The sequence below is a fragment of the Neolamprologus brichardi genome, chromosome 20 (genome assembly GCF_056152115.1).
Source record: "Neolamprologus brichardi isolate AB-2024 chromosome 20, ASM5615211v1, whole genome shotgun sequence".
NCBI classification, from domain to species: domain Eukaryota; kingdom Metazoa; phylum Chordata; class Actinopteri; order Cichliformes; family Cichlidae; genus Neolamprologus; species Neolamprologus brichardi.
In genome coordinates, this window is record NC_142123.1 from 20046974 (window position 1) to 20070200 (window position 23227).

At 45.6% G+C, this 23227-nt stretch overlaps 1 pseudogene; it reads left to right on the forward strand.

Annotated features, from left to right (window-relative positions):
• The first annotated feature begins 620 nt into the window (after positions 1 to 620).
• Positions 621 to 9217, forward strand: LOC148096976 (uncharacterized; annotated as a pseudogene).
• The last annotated feature ends 14010 nt before the right edge of the window (positions 9218 to 23227 follow it).

Sequence of the window (23227 nt, forward strand, 5' to 3'; positions counted from 1 at the left end):
GCGACAAACTAGCGACCTGTCCAGGGTGTACCTCTCGCCCTATGACAGCTGGGATAGCTGGGATATCCTTTTCAGGGTCGCGGGGGGCGGAAGCGGAAGCAAATGGATGGACGGACGGACATTTATTTATGATGTGAGCTCACTCATGTGTCCCCGGTTCCAGGGACTCTGGGTCCGTGAGCAGTATGGACTATGATTATCATCATCATTATATTATATGGGTGTATCTGCATCGCAGAGTCCTGCATCTTGGGTCCTCCTTCCCCACACCCCCCACACATTTCCAAGGTTTACTCTGTGTGTGTTTCACTTTGTGAGGGTTGAAAAAAAAAATACTGAAGTAGCAAAGATTTAGAGGTATGTAAAAATTGAAAGCAAAAGCATTAAGAGGTGAATGTAAGAGGTGAATAATTTCTTTGCTGATATCAAAATGCAAAGAGATTACATGAAAGTAACAGGTGTTATTGTATTATATTACAAGTGAATCCAGCAAAATGTATTAACCTGTTAATGTGTTTGTGTTACTTTGTTGTTTTCAGAATGATGTTGAGAAAATTAATTGTGAGTCGGCCTGACACCCCTTATTTCCGCCCCCACCGTTGCAAATTCGAGTTTTGAAAATGGGCGACCAGGTCAGAGTGATCACCTTTGATGTAAAAGAGGGAGTGGCTAAACCACTCATCACAAAGTACAATAAGCTGGCAGCCATCACCGATGGGGGGATGATAATAAAAATAACAATATTTGAGTTCTCCTCAAAAGTCCATGAGGAGGTGTCATATGTGATGAGGGGGCATGAAGTGAGAAGGATAGCTTCACCTTATGTCATAAATATGACTGCAAGGAGACAGTTTTTCAGGGCACCTGTCCTTCCAGTTGCAGAAAGTCTTTTTGCATAAGGAGAGGATGCTCTGCATCCTCCTGCCCCTGTAACAACTGTGAGGATGAGCTCAACCATGGGTGCGCTTATGACAGTAGAAGGGGAAATCGTTGAGGTTTTTGTGGTTCCATCAGAATTGATATTGCTTCAGCTTTGCAAGGAAAGCATCAGTGGTTTTATGTATATAAATAATAATATCTGTTGTTGTCAAACAAACAGTAAATAGTGGGAACATGATCAACCACTATTATTCTGTAATTAGTATTTGGAAGTGTTTGTGGTATTTATGCAGTCCATGGTCATCATGCCTACATTTGCTTTGCATGGGCTGGATTACAATGAACAGTTTGTACTGTATATATCCTGTAGTTGCTAATAACAATTGAATGATGAGTTTATACAGCTTCGTATATAAATTTAGAGACAAAGGGGTTTAGTGAATGTAATGTTAAAATAAAATGTAAAAATATGAGGTGCAACAGAGGTAGTCAACATTTGGCTGAATCTATGGCAAGTGTAATTTCATACCTGACAGTGGCAAACTGGACATTGATGTTGGTGTCACTGCATACTTTACTTTAAAACCCGTGATTCAATGTATGAAATGTAAAGTTTCTGTATTAGTTACAAACAAATGTGGTGCTGTGTAATTTGTTTGATCTCAGGATGGGTGTACCATGCGAGTGTGTCTGTGGAGGGAGGCAGCCACTGAGCAGTTTCATGTGGGAGACCAAATAATGGTGTCTGAAGGTGAAACAGTCGAGTTATGGATCAGAGCTGCACTCAATGTTCTTGACAAAGATTGAGGTATGAAGAAGCTGTATGTGTGTATCAACAGCAATGTGATGTGAACAAATGTTTACAATCATAGGTTTGGAAATGTAAATACACACACACACACACACACACACACACACACACAAAAGAGATGTGTGGATTTTGGGAAACCGTGATGGCCACATTGGGGTGGTTTTTGGATGAAAAAAAAATTACAATTAGGAAATTAATTGGAAATCTGCCTGACACCCCTTATGCCAAGTAGTTGCTTGTTGTGTATCGACAGACCAAAGACGACAGAGTGCAGGTGCATGTGATTGCCGTTATAACCACTGACATGTCCAAACAGATGGAGCTACTGTTAGAAAGTGGAGAAACTGTATATTGAAATGGACATGTGGAAGCCATTTGATAAAGACCTGGAAAAGCCCACAGTTTGTGTAACGATCAAAGTGAAAGGCAAGCATATTACTGAAACAGAAAAACTGATCATCAGTAGTGAAAGAAAAGCATTGATTTGTGTGTGTTGTTAAAATGTTTTGAAAAAGATGGTAGTGATAGATTAAAAATGACAAAAAGTTGACAACGGTTTGAAAAAGTTAGTTTACAGAGGTATTAAATGTGTATTGTTTATCTGAAAACATTAAGAGTTGTAAATACATACAGTGTCATGTTTATGAAAGAATCTGAGAAGCAGGCTTAATAAGACGGGTTTCAATTAAGAGTTATACTCCAGGTTGTGTACATATTTACAAATGTCATGACATAGCAACAGGTTCTTTTTAAACAGCTGTTAAGTGAAGAAAATTAAAATTTTACAAGGTCAACAGTTGTCCATCTGTATGGTGAACATGAGATATTTGTTATTGTGGGGTTGTGTTTTTTGACATCATGAGCAAATGTTAGGGATTGTGGAAGAAAGAAAAATACCATATCATCAGAGGTCGGCAGCCTATCTATATCATTCCTGCACTGTAAGAATCAGCAGGCTTTGAGGAACAATCAGGGAAATTTTCAGGTCTTTTCGGAAAATCCATGTAGGAGATTGGAAATGAAGCAGTTTGTTCTCTCGTCCTGAGTGTGAAATCACAGGAGGACAGATTTGGTACCCTAAAACAAACGTAATTTCCTAGCATACATAACATTTTTACAATGGACGCACTTCTTAGACAACACAAAAAAATCAGAATAAAGAAAATTTCCATGTGAAAAATTCATGTCTTTCTGTTATACATGTAGCATACAAGTAGCCAACTTGTGATATGCTAAGGTTAATTGCCACTCTGTTTCCGCAGAACACTGAGTGAGAGAGAGAAAGATGACAACAGAAGATAACGGTTGAATTTTAATGTAAGGACTGTTTGCTGGGCTTTTAAGTGGTTGAACATGTAAAACTTGCATGTGCCATTCTCCTCATTTTTAAATCACTTTTCTTTATTTGTATTTTTTGAGGGGGGGGGGTGGGGTGGAAGCAAAGTTTGTGTGTGGATGTTTTGTTGTTGTTCTTTGTTTAGTTTATTTTGACAGTATGAGAAAACAAAATGATATGAAGAGATTTTCTCTCTCACTCTTTGTACTTACAGTGCAAACAAGATGGAGAGAAACGTTGTATATTGCCCATAGTACATCATTACAGGGTGGGCCATTTATATGGACACACCGTAATAACATGGGAATGGTTGGTGATATTAAAGTCCTGTCTGTGGCACATTAGTATATGTGAGGGGGCAAACTCCTCAAGATGGGTGGTGACCATGGTGGCCATTTAGAAGTCGGCCATCTTGGATATAACTTTTGCTTTTTCAATAGGAAGAGGGCCATGTGACACATCAAACCCATTGGTAATGTCACAAGAAAAACAATGGTGTGCTTGGTTTCAACGTAACTTTATTCTTTCATGAGTTATTTACAAGTTTCTGACCACTTATAAAATGTCTTCAATGTGCTGCCCATTGGATTGTCAATGCAACCCTCTTCTCCCACTCGTCACACACTGATAGCAACACCACAGGAGAAATGCCAGCACAGGCATCCAGTATCCGTAGTTTCAGGTGCTGAACATCTCATATCTTCACACCATAGACAATTGCCTTCAGATAACCCCAAAGATAAAAGTCTAAGGGGGTCAGATCGGGAGACCTTGGGGGCCATTCAACTGGCCCACGACAACCAATCCACTTTCCAGGAAACTGTTCATCTAGGTATGCTCGGACCTGGCACCCATAATGTGGTGGTGCACCATCTTGCTGGAAAAACTCCGGGAACGTGCCAGCTTCAGTGCATAAAGAGGGAAACACATCATGTAGCAATTTCAAATATCCAGTGGCCTTGAGGTTTCTATTGATGAAGAATGGACCCACTATCGTTGTACCCCATATACCACACCAAACCATCACTTTTGTTGGTCCAACAGTCCAATGTGGGTTAGTGTCAGACCAATAGCGGTGGTTTTGTTTGTTAACTTCACCATTCACATAAAAGTTTGCTTCATCACTGAATAAAATCTTCTGCGTGAACTGAGGGTCCTGTTCCAATTTTTGTTTTGTCCATTCTGCAAATTCTGTGTGCCGATCTGGGTCATCCTCGTTGAGATGCTGCAGTAGCTGGAGTTTGTAAGGGTGCCATTTGTGAGTAGCTAATATCCACCGAAGGGATGTTCGACTAATGCCACTCTCCAGTGACATGCGGTGAGTGCTACGCTGTGGGCTCTTGCTGAATGAAGCTAGGACAGCCACTGATGTTTCTTCATTAGTGACAGTTTTCTTGCGTCCACATTTTGGCAAATCCAGCACTGAACCAGTTTCACGAAACTTAGCTAGCAGTTTGCTAACTGTAGCATGGGAGATGGGTGGTGTCGTAGGGTGTCATTGAAATCTGCTGCAATGACCCGGTTACTGCCTTCACCAGATATCAACACAATTTTGATCCGCTCCTCACGTGTTAACCTCTTTGACATGTCAATGGCTGTGAACAAAAAGAAACTTGTAAATAACTCATGAAAGAATAAAGTTATGTTGAAACCAAGCACACCATTGTTTTTCTTGTGACATTACCGATAAGTTTGATGTGTCACATGGCCCTCTTCCTATTGAAAAAACAAAAGTTGTATCCAAGATGGCCGACTTCTAAATGGTCACCACCCATCTTGAGGAGTTTGCCCCCTCACATATACTAATGTGCCACAAACAGGACTTTAATATCACCAACCATTCCCATTTTATTAAGGTGTATCCATATAAATGGCCCACCCTGTATACTAGCTAACCCAACTTCAATAACCTTACAAACATCATTGCTGTTTAGTTTCCCGTCTTCCTTTATGTCAGAAGTGATAGCAGGACAGTATGTTTTTAATTTTTCAGAAATCCTTCAATCATTACATGATATATTATTTCATCTTAGAAATTTTTGGGAGACTTCCCGCATACCACTAGATGGATTCCACATAGTGAAACGCGTACCACAATTTGAGAACCACTTATCAAATATACACAGAAAGCTCAATTATAAATATAAGGAATTTTTCAATGTACAAAAATGTTTCATTTTTAAGCTGCACTAATCACTTGCATTATTTCTTGGGACCACTTGAGCAGGTCAGTCAGTTGCCAGAAGAGGTAACCCACCTAAGCCTGCACGAGTACAGATGGCTTTGGACAAGGAGAAATGGCACACCAACAAGCCCACTGTGTTAGGGTCCCTGGGTCGTCGACCCAGTGTTTTTGGTTCTTTGATTTTGTTATTTCATTATATTCTAGCTTTGCTTTATGGGTTTTAGGATTATTCTTAGTTTAGGTTCTCTGGGTGGGGTTTTGTTAGAGTTTTAGTGTTCTGGTTTTCTGTCTGTGTTCCATAGTTGCTGTCTCCCCTGTCTGCTGTATCCCCACGTCCAGTCAGTGTCTGTGTCTGCCCTGGTCCCACGTCTCTGTTTCCTTTGTTATAGTGCCTGCCTGTGAGTCTGTTATGTTTCCTGTTTTACTTTGAAAGTCCATGTCTGATGTTAATGTGTCTGGTTTTGCTTCCCCTTGTCTCGTTAGGCCTGATTTGCCCCAGCTGTGTTTCCCTCCTGTTACCCATTCCCTGATTGCTCCCTCTGTGTATTTAAGCCCTGTGTTTCTTTGTGTCTGTGTCGTGATCTACCCTCATTTATGCTGTGTGTTCTGTCTGTCTGCCTGTGTAAGTTTATTTTGTATTTTTTGGGTTTTTGTTACGTTTTGCCATCCAGCAATAAAGCTGAGTTTTGGAAGTACACTTTTGCCTGTCGACGAGGCTGCACTTTGGGTCCTTTTCCTGCCTTCACACAGCCAGTACATGACACACTGTCAATGCCATCTTGCAGGCCTGGATTGCTCCGCAACCCAGTATACAAGACAACGAGTCCCTCATGTCTTCGATTGCAGAGCAGAAGTGCAAGGGCCTGGCTTTGCAAGACTTTGGGGAATAGAAGGGCAAAGGTCAAATGCACACATCATTTAGACTACACGGTCTTTAAATTGCAAGTGAACGTTTCTAAGAGCCCTGTCATGACCAATGGTCTCTTTCAACTTACAGGTGTGATCGCACTACCTATGGAATGCGAATGAACCATTCCTGGAAAAATCCCAACATCAAGCCCCAGAAGTTTACAATGAACTTCCCTGCAGGACCTTAGGAGACAATACTTTTCATTGCCCTGAAGGACATCACAGTTGGTGAGGAGCTGTTATGGGACTACGGAGTAACTCACAAATCTTATGGTGGTGAAGGGGAAGACTTGGAGTGGCTGGACAGCTGACTTTGATTTTATCTGTTCTACGTATTGAAATGAAAAGTGTCATGTTTCCAAATTTCACTCTGTTTTAAAAAAAAACTACAGTGAAAATACAAATAGGCACTGAAAGGGTATTACAAAATGAACAATGTAAAAAAATAAATTGAAAACCAAAGACCAAACTCAACGTGTATGTGTGTGTGTGTGTGTGTGTGTGTGTGTGTGTGTATTCATGCACATGAGACACAAGTGACAGTGAGCCTTGCAAACATAGGCATCACATTTTCAGCATCTCAGGCTTCTTTTGTTGTCTCTAGGGGCACAGAGGATAGGCACTTGGGAAAGACATGTGTACCTGTGTTTGTTCATTCAATGGCTCATTCAATGGGTCGTTCAGTGGCTAATTCAGTGAGTGTTGTTCAGTAGCCCATTCACTGAACGACCCATTCAGTGGGATACCATTAATTTCCTATGGCGATAACTTTTGACCGGGACGTTTTTCAAAAGGTATTTCTTACACTTACTAAACAGACCCTATATAAGGGGAGGAGTGCTCAGCTCAGTCATTCGGGCCCTGAAACTCAGAGGACCAGTGTCTCTTGATTTATGACCACAGTGTCTTGGTTAACTAAGACAACTTTTTTTATCTGCTGTCTTGAAAGACTGTATTTACAGTACAGGTAATATTTTTGCATATTCTTAACTGTGGCAAATTGCAATTTCCTGTTCTTTACTTATTTGATTTTAATGTGTTTTACTTACCTGATTACACTTTGTGTTCTTTCCAGAACACAACAGCCATGGAGGACATTGGTGTCAAAAATATGAAGGGTTTGGCGGATGCTTTCCGCAGATCTCAAAGTGTTGAGTATTTCCTCCTGGACCCCAACATTTTCATTCCACTGAAGGCAACGACGGTTGATCATCCCACGAGACTTACGATTGAATTTGATTACGACGGAGTGGTGGTGGAACTAAAAACATTGGAAGGCCTGAATATACCCTTTTCTAGGTTGAACATGGCACCCTTCAAAATGCACCAGCTGAAAAACACCTGGAACACCATAAAGAAACACTTTGACCTTAGTAAGGTGTCTGCGGAGGGCTTAAAAGTGTTCCGAAAGGTAAGAGGCTTTGATTTTGCCTACCTGGACGGGGGATTCAAGTTAGAAGCTATAGTAATTCCCAAATCCCTTGTGGTGGTGGACAGAGTCTGTAAAATGCCTGACTACTTACCAAGGCACACGGTGGACCTTGTTAAATGGCATCTTAAAAAAAAAAGTTGGTTGAGTTGCTCAGAGACCTTCCAATGGAAGACCTGACCTGACCCACGCAGCAGAAGACCATCATTCAAAACAAGGGTACCATGAACGTATTGTCGCAGGATCAAGCGTTCATGCTCTCCAAACTTGATGAAGCGAACAGGATGTTTCGGAGCATCCAATGTTGGAAGTCCGGTTCTTCGTCTATAAATTTGGACACAAGACAAAGGACCCTTCAATTTGTGGGAAATGCTGACCCTGACGACATCGTACAATGTTCTCTGCACGTGGCCTGCAACCTGATACCACTGGACCCTCACACAACACTTTTCTGGTCAAGAGCAGGACTGGAAAGGATGCTCTTCACGTGCATGTCCATGCACGAGTGTGTTAACGTGCAGACAGAACTCGACCAGCAGGGGAAAGAAGGGGAGGAACTGGCAGACTTCCCACACATAGTTGAGGCATGTTCATTCTTCAACATGAGGACATTGCAGAAGTGCCTGACGGACTTCCCCCTCGTTGTCCCCTTTCAACAGGAACAGGAACAGCCAAGCGTGAATGAGATACTGTCTCGCTGTCTAAAGCATATGGCTGACCAGCTCCGGCAACTTGGGGAAAAGCACACAGGCAAAGGCGGCTTTCTCCCAGTGTGGAAGGCATTCCAGCAGGAGCTTGCGCTGGAGGAGGCATTATACGGGCACCCCTTGTCCAACATGGACAGACAGTACTCGGCATCACTGGGGACCAGCTCGCTGCACGAGTTCAGTGCAACCAACATGAGGGGCTTCATGGGCCTGGGTGCAGCAACTGGTGCAGCTATTGACGACAGAAGCTTTACAAGAACTTGAACTTGGAAAGCTTCTGCTGAAAGACGGCATCTTTATCTCAGAGCTGCAAGGGGAAAAATGCCCAGAGAATCTCAAGGGACACATTAATCTGACTGCACTGTTGGAGAACTTGGCCACCAGAGACTCCTTTCCGACCCCATTCACCTTTGCCCGGGCAAGGAAGCTTGTTGAAGGGGAAGGCAAGAACGTACAAGAATGCCTGAGAGCAGGATTCCTCGAGCTGAAGATCAGGTGGTTCCTGGACAATAAGTACTGTGACATAAAGGGAACAAGGAGGGCTTCTTGGAACTTGATGGATTACGTAAAGATACATAATGACAACAGGGAGCCTTCCATCGAGTCCCAGGCCATGGCCATAGTGGGGGAGATGGAGTGCCGTGGAATGTGCTACGCCAGGACCCTTGAAAGGTACAGAGAGCATGGAATGCCATGGCTGCCCCAAGTGATGAAGAGGATTCCGGGGAAGACTGAAAAGCACATGTGGAACAAGGTCTTAGTGCTGGTCAGCTCAGTGGGACTTATGAATAAGGATTTTGTGTCCTATGAGAAACGGAAGGACCTACTCCTGAAGCTGAAGATGACACAGGCAGAGCTCCAAAAGTACAGGATCCTTTCGACATCAGTTTGTGAAAAAGTTTTCGGCTTCATTCTCTATAAGTTCCACTACGATATCCTTTATCGAATGCGGAAGATCTGAAAACAGCTGTTCACAAACACAGTCCATCTAATCTGACTGAGCTGGAGCTGTTTTGCAAAGTAGAACGGGCAAGGATTTCAGTCTCTAGATGTGCAAAGCTGGTAGAAACATACCCTAAAAGACTTGAAGCTGTAATTGCAGCAAAAGCTGGTTCTACAAAGTATTGACTCAGGGGGCTGAATAATTACGCACACCCCACTTTTCAGTTATTCATTTGTAAAAAATAAAAAAAAGTGTGGAATCATGTATGATTTTCGTTCCACTTCTCACGTGTACACCACTTTGTATTGGTCTTTCACGTGGAATTCCAATAAAATTGATTCATGTTTGTGGCTGTAATGTGACAAAATGTGGAAAAGTTCAAGGGGGCTGAATACTTTTGCAAGCCACTGTAGATGCTGCCCTCTCAGTCCTGAGACCAGATCCAAACCTGCACCAGGGGTGTGTTTCAGAAAGCGGGTTTAGAAAACTCAGCGTTAAAAATGATACTCAGGGTTGAGTAACCCCGAACTGTCCAACTCAGAATATTCGGTTTCAGAAAGGCTGATAACAATTAGTTCAATCAACGAGGAGTTGCTTTAACCCCAAGTTAAGCGCGCGCACGAGGATACATAAAGCCCTGATTAGTGGAGCACAGATTAAGCGAGTCACCATGGAGACTGAGGGAAAGAAGGCGCGGTCAATGTATTTTACAGCGCTTGAGGCCGAAATTCTGATGGCAGCATATGCCGATAACATGTGTTGAGAATAGATTCCTTAATGTACATCAACGTTAAAGAGAATATAGTTGTGATTGCTTGCAACATTATAATATTGTGTAAGGATACAAAATAGAAAATAGGCCTGGGATGGGAACAAAGAACTGAGGTGCAGGGCAGAAGGACAATCAACCCCCACCTCGAGGACAGTAGCAAGAGTTACTGAGGGTGAGAAGCAGACAAAGGGCAAACGGGCCCTACCATAAAAGGAGATGGGGGTCAGGGTGTCAGCACCCTTGGCCACTGTACTAGTGCATTTCCATTGTGGGGGTGTTTACTGTAGGGGGGAGGAGACCAGAGGTTATAACTGTAACTGTTGTGTGGAGTTCTTTAGATCAGCCTTTAGCATAGGACTGCATAGGAATGCAGTGTGCTGATCTCCAGATGCATCTGTAAGAATAATGGGTAATAAAAGGATTGTGTAAAACATGGAAACATCTCAGCGTGATCTCTACCAGGACCAAAAGAATCGCAGAGTGATGGTGTACTGCATCTGGTGCAGCCTCCTGTTGAGCCAGGCATCTCCTGAAGGCATCTCTGCGGGGACATCCTCTGAGTCAATAACCCCGCAAGACACAAGTGCCTACATAAGAGGTAAATTCAAAATAATACATGATGTGCATACATCCTTTCTTCACAGTCACCTTTGCAGTGCTACTCATTCATTTGATAAACTCTTTACCATAATGAATTATTTTGTAGTGAAGTTATTTTCCTACTGATTTTGCCTTCCCTCAGTCTTGGTTGTCTTTGAGAGCATAATGACAATGAAGTGTAAGGTGATTGGTATAGGTTTGTTAATTGCCATTTGGTCCCTTGTAAGTTATAAGTGACCTGTATAAACCTCATATTCTATCAGTTGATGGTGATGGTGTACTGCATCTGGTGCAGCCTCCTGTTGAGCCAGACCAACATGCAGTTGTGAGTACTCTTAATACTCCACAGAGTTTACAGTAGAACAGCAATGTTGTTAATTTCTTTACTACAGGAAAATAATGAAGAAACATTGACAGCTGTTACAGAGGAGGAAGCAACAGAGACACTTAATGAGGTTTACATCTTACAATGGAAAATATAACAATTGAATAAAGTGTGGTACTATAATAAAACCATGGACTTTCTATGCCTCTAACAGAGTGATGATGGAAATGAAGAGGAAGAGGGTCCAGCCACTTCTCCAACAAACCTTTCCTCAGTAAGATGTTCAGCACTGATTTACAACCAACCTAAGTAGGCATGTACTATGAATGTCAATGCTATTTTCTGTGTTTCAATAGCTCCCTGTAAAGCAGCTGTACAAGACCTATTTGATCAAGAAAATAAAAAAAAATGCGACTTGGAAATGGAACACTTCAAGCAGCAGATCCAAAAGACCAAGATTGAGATTTTACTGCTGGATCATCAGTTAAGGGTGGGTGAAGTGGTCAGAGATGGACGAATTATTTCAGTGTTTGAACAACATAATAATATACTTATTAATACTTTGTGTACAGGAAATACAGGCGACCAATAAAGCCAGTTGAACAAAAAATCTGTTTATTCTTCTTTCAACATGTTGAGGTGATGGGTCAAAGGAAATGATTGTGACATATGGTGTCTCTGACTGCTCTTCCATCTTGTATGTCCGTGGGAGGGTCAGGATGTTCATGGTTTGGATCACTGCTGATGTTTGGTTCAGAAGGACAGTGTTCTCCTCTAATTGTGGCAATGTTGTGAAGAATCACACATGCCACGATAATGTCACATGCCCTTTCTGGGGTTACCCTGAGTCTTTGAAGGCACTGGAACCGGGCCTTAAGCATTCCGATAGTCATTTCAACTCTGGCTCTTGTCCTGCAATGAGCCAGATTATATCGCTGCTGTGGGCCCGGTTCAGGGTCAGGGTAAGCAAATAGGGTAAACATGGATACCCCCTATCACCAAGCAAGTAGCCAGTGAACTCTCCTAAGACAGAAGGATACACTTCAGTTCAAATGTCCCTGTAGAAATTGGTCTTTATATATTTTAAAGTATTTTCAACTCACCATGTCCAAATTTTGTGCTCAGTGTACATTCACGAAAAATTCGTGAGTCATGAACAGAGCCTGGCCACTTGGCTTCCACATTTATGATAATGTTGGCAGCATCACATATGATCTTCACAGTGCAGAGAACACAAATTAGCATCCATTACTATAATGAAATAATTTGTTAGTTTGAAATGCTACAGGGAACTATGTACCTGTACATTAATGCTGTGGAAAGACTTTCTGTTCACATAGTCTCCTTCATTTACTGAAGGAGCAATGATTGGAATGTGAGTGCCATCTCTACAGCCAATCACGCCTGGGAACCCTGAAAATAAATGTAAAATTTAAGTAGTAGTTCAAGTATCACCACATCATGAATTAAGTTTTGTTCATCCTGATACCTGCAATTTTGTGGAATCCCTCTTTGATAAATCTTGTGGGTCTATGACCGGGGAACACCACAAATGAGTACAGGAGACGTTTCAGTGCAACTGTAACATTCCTGACTGCCCGACAGACGGTAGCCTTGGAAACGTGCTCAGCGTCACCAATATTATACAGAAAGCTCCCGTTTGCAAAAAAACGAAGTGCAATACAAATAATATGTACAGAACTGAGAGAATGTCCGCGATGTGTCACATGAGCAATATTAGGCCTGAGGATGTTATTCAAATAAATTATAGATTGTGCTGAAAAACTGTAACGTTCACACAGAAAATCATCAGGAAATGATAAAATGTCCAAACGCGCTCTAATCACTGTCTCCCGGTGGAGAGCTCTGCGGAGAATTTGGGCTTCAACATCTACTGGCTCTTCAAGGAAGGGGCACGCCATGTCTGACACTTCCTACAGTCAGGTTTCTGACAAAGAGGCGGAGAAAGTCAGGGTTAGTTGAAGTAAACCTGCTAGGGAGCAGGTTAGCTTCACGGAGTGTGTCGTCATAGTAACTCACTCAGAATTAATCTAAACTCGCTTTGTGAAACTGAAAACCCAGAGTTTTCGTTAACTCAGGGTATACTTACTCAGAGTTTGCACTAAACCGGCTTTCTGAAACAGGGCCCAGGTTAAAGAGTCAATAAGGCTTAAAAAGACCTTATGTATACATATAGGGCCTCAAGGCTGGGCACACTGAACGGCGCCTGTTCATTACTCTTATCACTATTCCTCTTTTACTCCTTACATTTTTAAACAAATATCTGAACTTTGTACTCCTCACATTTTTAGAACAGGCTTGTTACTTCAGGTTTAACTCATTAGGCTCGAGTTGTCATTTCATGTCACTGCGAGCCTCCAAACCGATCTGAGCCTAAACAGAAATCCTGTTCAATCATTAATCACCAGGAGATGGAGCATGAAAAGACATGACGTGTGCCAAAGTCAGGGATTAAAGTGGGACAGTATTTTTTTTTTAAATTCTTTTTTCCCCACAACATCTGAAGGACTGCAGGTGTTAAGTTGTGTTTGTGGTACTTCAGCATCCAGCCAGCCCTACAGAAGGAGGGAGTGCCAGGTAGTTTTAAATACAGCGTTTCTATCAGCTCTATAAAGATCAGCAAACACACAAATTGTTTGTGTGCAGTTTGTCTCGCAGTGTGTTGCAGCTAAAGGTCCAGCTGCTTATTTCACAGGGTGAGAAAAGAAAGGGCGAAGTTCTTTGAACTTTATTAATCCCTTGGGTGGGTTCCTCCTGGAAATTCGGTTTCCAATAGCACAGCACCGACAGAAGTTACAGGATGCATGTGAGCAGAAATATACCATATATACACACATATATAAATACAGAGTATACGAAATGAATAAATAGTAGGAATACAAGGGAATTGCACATTTCAAGTATTGTGAGTCTAGTGCACCGTTGGATATTAACAAAAGTATTGTACAGTGAAAAAGCACTACAGCTCAGTTGTTCCCCCCTCCTTTGTCCTCCTGTCTCCCCTCCCTCTCCCCTCCAGAGAGGAGTTAAACAGTTTGATGGCATGTGGGACAAAAGAGTTTAAGTCTGTTGGTTCTTGTCTTTGGGAAAAGAAACCTGTCACTGAACAGACTCCTCTGGTTGTTGATGGCCGTGTGCAGAGGATGCCCAGCATTGTCCATAATGTCCAGCAGTTTCTTTAGTGTCCTTTTCTCTGCTACTGTCACCAGAGTGTCCAGCTTCATGCTAACAACAGCCATCCTTCCTCATCAGTTTTTCCAGCTTTTAAAGCTCACATGTCCTCATGTTTTCAAATCTGTACATGTCACATTATGTTTGTTCATACTGTGAAATCAAACTGAGGCGACTGTGACATTTAAAGGCTGCATGAAAATCCTCTGCAGGTTAGTTTGCTGTGATGGTTTAAAGTAAAGAACAGTGTGTGACTGCTGCACAGTGGCTGTGGATGCGCACAGGTAGCTTACATCATGTGTAGCAGAGATTCAGCTGACTTAGCTGATGATGGTTGTATAGTGTTTAATATAAAGACAGCATAAACTGTACGGTCAGTGTGGAGGATGAAATCAGGACAACTCATGAAACATCTGCTCACATCTGGTTGGATGCAGGTGTGTCCATCCACAGAGAGCAGCAGGTCACCTGATCACACTACGAAAATCTACTGGAGCTATTAATAGGTTCAGTGAGCTCTGAACTAAAGTAGAAACATCCTGCAAACAGCTTCTTTTACTGTCTTTCTCCGAGTACATTTCAGTACTTTTACTTGAGTAAAGAAGTTGAATCAGTACTTCAGATTCTACTACAGCACTTTAGTACAGAACATGTGTATTTTTGCCTATGCTGGTATGGGGAGTGTATTCAGTCCTTTAACAGTAGTATGTGTACTGACGTTACAACCTCCGTCTGAGACCTCCTTCAGTGTCCACCTGCAGCTCTCAGTCTGTGGAAAAAGGAAATCCAGGTGAGTTTCTCCTGATCACCTGAGGCCGTCATTACTGTGTGAACGTTACCCACACACATTGTTGGGAAGGTTACTTTTAAAATGTATTCCACTACAGATTACATGCCCCAGAATGTATTTTGTAACGTATTCTGTTACGTTACTCAATGACAGTAATGAATTCTGAATCCTTTGGATTACCTATAATACTATCATGCCTTTTACAACTACATGAATGTACTATTGCTGTGTGAATTATGACTTTTACTGAAGGTTACTCGCCATACCAATACTGACTACATTTTAAAATCTTAATATAAATGAGTAACAGTAGGGTGGACATTAGGTAAGGCTGCACTTTTTGCAACGATCTCGTATAGAAAACTATTCCACATGTATATAAAACCGGTCCGCGGCTCCGAACCATAGTAAAGGGACCTCTGGCTAATACGGCGGGTTCATGTCGGGCTTGTAGCTGAAAACTAGCTTTACTTTGGGGTGTAGTAGAGGTGACATGGGCCACGAGATTGAGACACGGGCCTCTTAATTGTCAGGGTTCCTGGGTCGGTGACCCAGTGCTTTCCGTTTTGTTCACGTTCAGTTTATTTCGTCACTTCCTGTTTGTTCCTGTGTTAGCTCGTCTCGTGCCGTTAGCCAGATTATGTTCAGCTGTGTACTCACCGGTCTCTCATTATCATCCTCATCAGTCTGTGTATTTAAGTCTTCTGTTTCTATTCGTTCTTTGTCGTGTCATTGATGATGTTCGTGTGATGTTGTCCTCCCCGTGTTCTCTCAGTCAGTCAGCCATTCAGTGTTCCAGCCAGTCAGTGTCCGTTCACCCTCTGTTCCTCCACTCCTTATAATAAACATCCACCAGTCTTCACCTACCTGTGAGTCCTGCGTTTGGGTTCCTTCTTCCTCGCCTCCACACAACGCCTGACAGAATGACACGACCCGTGCCACGAAGACACGATTGGGACCCAGCGGACTCGGACCTCAACGAGCGGCAGGTGGCAGCGCTTTACCGTTGGGCAGAGTTGGTCAGGGGAAAACAGCGGCTCTTCGCGGAGCGAGAGCACGTCTTCGAGGGGACTTGCCTGGCTCTGGGCGGGCCTCGGAGACGCCGCGTTCCCCCACCTGCTGCCACACCTGCCCCGGAGCATTTGCCGCGGAGAGCGGACGTTTCATGCCGCGTTTCGGCCGCTCCCTCTCTCGCCGCTCCGCTCCTCGTTCACACACCCGCCGCCTCATTCGCCGGACCTCCACCTTCGCCACGACACCGCGGCTACGCCTCCCACCTCGGCTCAATGGAGGCTACCGCGCCAGAGGCTCAGCTGTTCACCCCGGCCGCTTCCTCTTCCCGGAGAAAGCGGCGCACACGCCGCCATAACACGGACTATTGTCAACAACTCCCGGTGGTGAGTTCCGGTAATTTTTTTCCACCCTCCTCATTTGACACTTCACCCAGATTAACTAAGGGACTCTACTCCGATTCATGGGGAGATTCCCTCCTGGATGATGTAGACTGGGAAGAGTTTTTCTGCTGTGCTCCCGCAAAGACTGTAAATCGTAGTGGCAGAAGAAACAGACCGAACGCTGATAAACCTGCCAGTAGCACACACCCGGTCACCATTTCCACACCCGTCACTCAGCCATTCCCCACCAGCACGGCAGCCCAGATTTGGCCTTCTTCTTCAGCCATTTCACCCCCTCAGATGTCTAGGGCCCGGCCTACACCCACACCGGTGCCAGCTCCCAGGAGGAAGGCAGCTGCGACGCAGTCTACCTCCACATCCACTCTTGTTTCCCGGGTGGGGGTGACTGGTGTCCAGCCACCTCCCGTGCCTGTCCCAGCGCCCAGGCTGAGGGCAGCCTCAACCCAGCCTGACCTCCCTGGAGGCTTGGAAGAGCTCACCGGCCCACCTACTACTTCACCTCTTCATCCACCTCCTGATCCTACCTTTCACGCCCTCGCACTGTCCCTGGTTAGGCTAGCTGAAGTGTCCCCTGCTCAGGCACCAGCCTTATTAGCCCAGGCCGCAATCTTATCCCCCTCGGTAACTCTGTCATTAGCTCAGCCATTAGCATCGCCAGCCTCTGTTCATCCCTTAGCTTCCCCACTCCAGTCAGTTCACTCACCTGCTCGTCAGCCTTCACTCCAGTCCCCTGTAGTCCAGTCTCCTCCCGTCCTCCAGTCCCCTGTAGTCCAGTCTCCTCCCGTCCTCCAGTCCCCTGTAGTCCAGTCTCCTCCCGTCCTCCAGTCCCCTGTAGTCCAGTCTGTAGTCCAGTCGCCTCCCGTCCTCCAGTCTGTCCAGTCTGTAGTCCAGTCTGTAGTCCAGTCAGTCCAGTCGCCTCCCGTCCAGTCAGTCCAGTCGCCTCCCGTCCAGTCAGTCCAGTCGCCTCCCGTCCAGTCAGTTCAGTTCCCGGACCTGCAGCCACAGCACCCAGAGCCAGCTGTGAGCCCTCCTGCTTGCCAGCCAGGGGCCTCCGCGCCCGCTGGCCCGGCCGCTCTCCCGCCAGGGGCCTCCGCGCCCGCTGGCCCGGCCTGTCTCCCGCCAGGGGCCTCCGCGCCCGCTGGCCCGGCCTGTCTCCCGCCAGGGGCCTCCGCGCCCGCTGGCCCGGCCTGTCTCCCGCCAGGGGCCTCCGCGCCCGCTGGCCCTGCCTGTCTCCCGCCAGGGGCCTCCGCGCCCGCTGGCCCTGCCTGTCTCCAGCCAGGGGCCTCCGCGCCCGCTGGCCCTGCCTGTCTCCAGCCAGGGGCTTCCGCGCCCGCTGGCCCTAAAGCTGTGGCTCCGTCACCCCCGGCTCCCGTGCCGTCACCTGGTCCAGCCTCAGCGTCAGCGTCTGCTTCGCCTGGGCCAGCCTCAGACCCAGCTTCAGCGTCTGCTTCGCCTGGGCCAGCCCCAGACCCAGCTTCAGCGTCTGCTTCGCCTGGGCCAGCCTCAGACTCAGCTTCAGCGTCTGCTTCGCCTGGGCCAGCCTCAGACTCAGCTTCAGCGTCTGCTTCGCCTGGGCCAGCCTCAGACTCAGCTTCAGCGTCTGCTTCGCCTGGGCCAGCCTCAGACTCAGCTTCAGCGTCTGCTTCGCCTGGGCCAGCCTCAGACTCAGCTTCAGCGTCTGCTTCGCCTGGGCCAGCCTCAGACTCAGCTTCAGCTTCAGCTTCTGCTTCGCCTGGGCCAGCCTCAGCCTCGTCGCCTGGTCCGGCCTCAGCCTCGTCGCCAGCTTCAGCTTCGCCTGGTCCGGCCTCAGCTTCGTCGCCTGGTCCGGCCTCAGCCTCGTCGCCAGCCTCTGCTTCGCCTGGTCCTGCGGCTGCCGCACCGTCGCCCCAGCCACGTTCTGGACGTCATCGCCGGCGCGGTCGCCCACCGGACCAGCTCAGCGGCCGCCGCCGCCTTCCTCGCGGTCGCCCACCGGACCAGCTCAGCGGCCGCCGCCGCCTTCCTCGCGGCCGCCGCCGTCTTCCTCGCGGCCGCCCACCGGACCTGCTCAGCGGCTGCCACAGTCTTCCTCGCGGCCGCCCGCCTGAACTGTCTCGTCTCGGCCGCCGGCCACGCGGCCGCCCGCCTGAACTGTCTCGTCTCGGCCGCCGGCCACGCGGCCGCCCGCCTGAACTGTTTCGTCTCGGCCGCCGGCCACGCGGCCGCCCGCCTGAACTGTTTGTCTCTCTGTGGACTCCGTCCCTCCGTCCTGGGCCCCCTCCGCCCGCCCTGTTCTGGTCTTTTTCTCTTTTGGCCGTCGGGTGCCGTCCTTTGAAGGGGGGGGTACTGTCAGGGTTCCTGGGTCGGTGACCCAGTGCTTCCCGTTTTGTTCACGTTCAGTTTATTTCGTCACTTCCTGTTTGTTCCTGTGTTAGCTCGTCTCGTGCCGTTAGCCAGATTATGTTCAGCTGTGTACTCACCGGTCTCTTATTATCATCCTCATCAGTCTGTGTATTTAAGTCTTCTGTTTCTATTCGTTCTTTGTCGTGTCATTGATGATGTTCGTGTGATGTTGTCCTCCCCGTGTTCTCTCAGTCAGTCAGCCATTCAGTGTTCCAGCCAGTCAGTGTCCGTTCACCCTCTGTTCCTCCACTCCTTATAATAAACATCCACCAGTCTTCACCTACCTGTGAGTCCTGCGTTTGGGTTCCTTCTTCCTCGCCTCCACACAACGCCTGACATTAATGTGTGTTTTGTTTGGGGCGTGGAAACCAAAAATAGAGAGGGCATAGCCGAACATATGAAACAGGAAAAGACCGCTGTGTAATCACTTTGGTCGTGTCCAAATTCATGGGCTGCATCCTCCTGAGGACCTGGCCTTCGCGGTCTACGTGGTCTGGGACCTCAGAAGGTCGGGTAGGCCGGAAGTAAACTGTTGGGGAAACTGGACGGTCTAGCCTTCTGTTTAGCGTCACCGCCGTCTCGGTGGAGTTTAATAAACTCGGCCATCTGCTCCTAAAATATAACAGGGCACAGGCGTAAATTCTCGACCGTTCTTCGTTGTTACCTTCTTTGTTGCCTTCTTGGCTCTCGCAGCAGGTTTCTTCCTGGTAGACCGGGTCCGCTCTCGGATCAGGTCTTCTCTCCCGATGTCCACCATGTGGTCCTCCCACGACTTCATCTCATTCTTGTAGCGAATCTTGTCGTCCTCAGCGAGCTGCGTGTAGACCTGTTTCTGATGGCTGAAGAGATTCCTCCAGTCCTCCAACAGCGACTTCATCTTAGCCTGAGACGTAATTCCTTTAGCCTCCTCAAAGTGCTCCGACATGAAGATGTTGAAAGGAGAGCGAGGACGTTTCGTTTCGATTCTCGATCACTTCTGTTTGACGTTTATTCAGCTGTGTAAAAACCACCCGGGGGATTAATAAAGTTTTATTTTCTCTAATCTAATCTCATAACTTTAATCTCAGCCAAAACAATTTACTCATGAACAAATAAAATGCAGAAAAAAGCCCAACAATAACATTTTTAGGTTGTCTAAGTGACTTATATATTACGTTTAACCTGAGTAGTGAAACTCCACGCTGATCTGAAAAATATGTGCCGGGAGTTGTGCCGTTCTCGGCGGCTTCAGTGACCCTCCAGCTCCTGAGCCGGTGGGTAGCAGACGTCTCCGAAAATGTCGAAGCACTTTTGCAAATATGTGATATCTTGATAAACCGAGCAGATATTTGATGTTAACACAGCTACATTCTCCCCTGAAAATATGATAAAAGTTTCTTTTGTGACCCAGAAAGATTAGTAAGAGTAATTTTAAAACTTAGTAGCTGCCGCCATTGTTGGAAATTGGAGTTTGGCTGGGCCGCGCTATGAATTCTGGGATATGGTAGGCCACGAAGGACACACCCAACCCATCCTTCAAATTCGGGGAAAAGGAGGACGCATTTGTCGGCTGCATTCGGAGGATTCTACGAATTTGGACAGCCTTCGGCACGTCGCTGTGACGCAATCCGTCTACAAATGCGTCTCAGGAGGATGCAGCCCATGAATTTGGACATGACCTTTATTTCAGCAAAGTAAGTGTATTCTAAATACCACCTTTTTAAATGGTAACTGTAACGGAATTCAGTTACTCATATTTGTATTTTAAATACATAACACTGGTACTTGTATTCTGTTACTCCCCAAACACCACTCCTCACTCCTCCCACCTGCTGTACACTGCGACTTTGTCCAAATTCAGGGGTTGCATACTTCAATGGCCGCATTTGTGGGCAATGATGTCAAAGCAACGCGACAAAGGCTGTCCAAATTCGAAGTGTCCTCCAAATGCGTCCTTGTTTTCCATGAATTTGAAGGATGGGTCCGGTGTATCCTTCGTGTCCCACCATATCCCAGGATTTATTGAAGGCCATACAGGAAATTTTTTTCTGATAGTGATGGCGGTTGAAGCGGAAGAGGAAATCATTTTCAAATGTAAATATATGAAAATCTGGTGTTAAAGTTAAGTATTTATAGGAGTTGTGTTGTTAGGTTTTGGGCAGTTGGACATTTAATAGAGATTATGTATCAAATTTCAGGAGCAGGACCACGCCTCCAAACACACTCCTTCTGGTTGTCATCTAAAGGTTGGGCCATTTATATGGATACACTGTAATAACATGGGAATGGTTGGTGATATTAAAGTCCTTTTTGTGGCACATTAGTATATGTGAGGGGGCAAACTCCTCAAGATGGGTGGTGACCATGGTGGCCATTTAGAAGTCGGCCATCTTGGATACAACTTTTGCTTTTCCAATAGGAAGAGGGCCACGTGACACATCAAACTTATTGCTAATGTCACAAGAAAAACAATGGTGTACTTGGTTTCAACGTAACTTTATTATTTCATGAGTTATTTACAAGTTTCTGACCACTTATAAAATGTCTTCAATGTGCTGTCCATTGTGTTGGATTGTCAATGCAACCCTCTTCTCCCACTCTTCACACACTGATAGCAACACCGCAGGAGAAATGCCAGCACAGGCATCCAGTATCCATAGTTTCAGGTGCTGCACATCTCATATCTTCACACCATAGACAATTGCCTTCAGATGACCCCAAAGATAAAAGTCTAAGGGGGTCAGATCGGGAGACCTTGGGGGCCATTCAACTGGCCCACGACGACCAATCCACTTTCCAGGAAACTGTTCATCTAGGTATGCTCGGACCTGGCACCCATAATGTGGTGGTGCACCATCTTGCTGGAAAAACTCAGGGAATGTGCCAGCCCCAGTGCATAAAGAGGGAAACACATCATCATGTAGCAATTTCAAATATCCAGTGGCCTTGGGGTTTCCATTGATGAAGAATGGACCCGCTATTGTTGTACCCCATATACACCACACCATCACTTTTGTTGGTCCAACAGTCTTGGAGGGATCCATCCAATGTGGGTTAGTGTCAGACCAATAGTGGTAGTTTTGTTTGTTAACTTCACCATTCACATAAAAGTTTGCCTCATCACTGAACAAAATCTTCTGCGTGAACTGAGGGTCCTGTTCCAATTTTTGTTTTGTCCATTCTGCAAATTCTGTGCGCCGATCTGGGTCATCCTCGTTGAGATGCTGCAGTAGCTGGAGTTTGTAAGGGTGCCATTTGTGAATAGCTAATATCCACTGAAGGGATGTTCGACTAATGCCACTCTCAGTGACATGCGGCGAGTGCTACGCTGTGGGCTCTTGCTGAATGAAGCTAGGACAGCCACTGATGTTTCTTCATTAGTGACAGTTTTCTTGCGTCCACATTTTGGCAAATCCAACACTGAACCAGTTTCACGAAACTTAGCTAGCAGTTTGCTAACTGTAGCATGGGAGATGGGTGGTGTCGTAGGGTGTCATTGAAATCTGCTGCAATGACCCGGTTACTGCCTTCACCAGATATCAACACAATTTTGATCCGCTCCTCACGTGTTAACCTCTTCGACATGTTAATGGCTGTGAACAAAGAGAAACTTGTAAATAACTCATAGTTAACTCAAAGAATAAAGTTGAAACCAAGCACACCATTGTTTTTCTTGTGACATTACCGATAAGTTTGATGTGTCACATGGCCCTCTTCCTATTGAAAAAGCAAAAGTTGTATCCAAGATGGCCGACTTCTAAATGGCCACCATGGTCACCACCCATCTTGAGGAGTTTGCCCCCTCACATATACTAATGTGCTACAGACAGGACTTTAATATCACCAACCATTCCCTTGTTATTACGGTGTGTCCATATAAATGGCCCACCCTGTATACTAGCTAACCCAACTTCAATAACCTTACAAACGTCATTGCTGTTTAGTTTCCCGTCTTCCTTTATGTCAGAAGTGATAGCAGGACAGTATGTTTTTAATTTTTCAGAAATCCCTCAATCATTACATGATATATTATTTCATCTTAGAAATTTTTGGGAGACTTCCCGCATACCACTAGATGGATTCCACATAGTGAAACGCGTACCACAATTTGAGAACCACCTATCAAATATTCACCGATAGCTCAATTATAAATATAAGCAATTTTTCAAGGTACAAATATGTGATTTTGGCATTTTCTGACAATGCATATGGTTGATTTTTCATTTTTAAGCTGCACTAATCACTTGCATTATTTCTTGGGACCACTTGAGCAGGTCAGTCAATTGCCAGAAGAGGTAATCCACCTAAACCTGCACGAGTACAGATGGCTTTGGACAAGGAGAAATGGCACACCAACAAGCCCACTGTCAATGCCATCTTGCAGGCCTGGATTGATCCGCAACCCAGTATACAAGACAACGAGTCCCTCATGTCTTCGATTGCAGAGCAGAAGTGGAAGGGCCTGGCTTTGCAAGACTTTGGGGAATGGAAGGGCAAAGGTCAAATGCACACATCATTTAGACTACACGGTCTTTAAATTGCAAGTGAACGTTTCTAAGAGCCCTGTCATGAC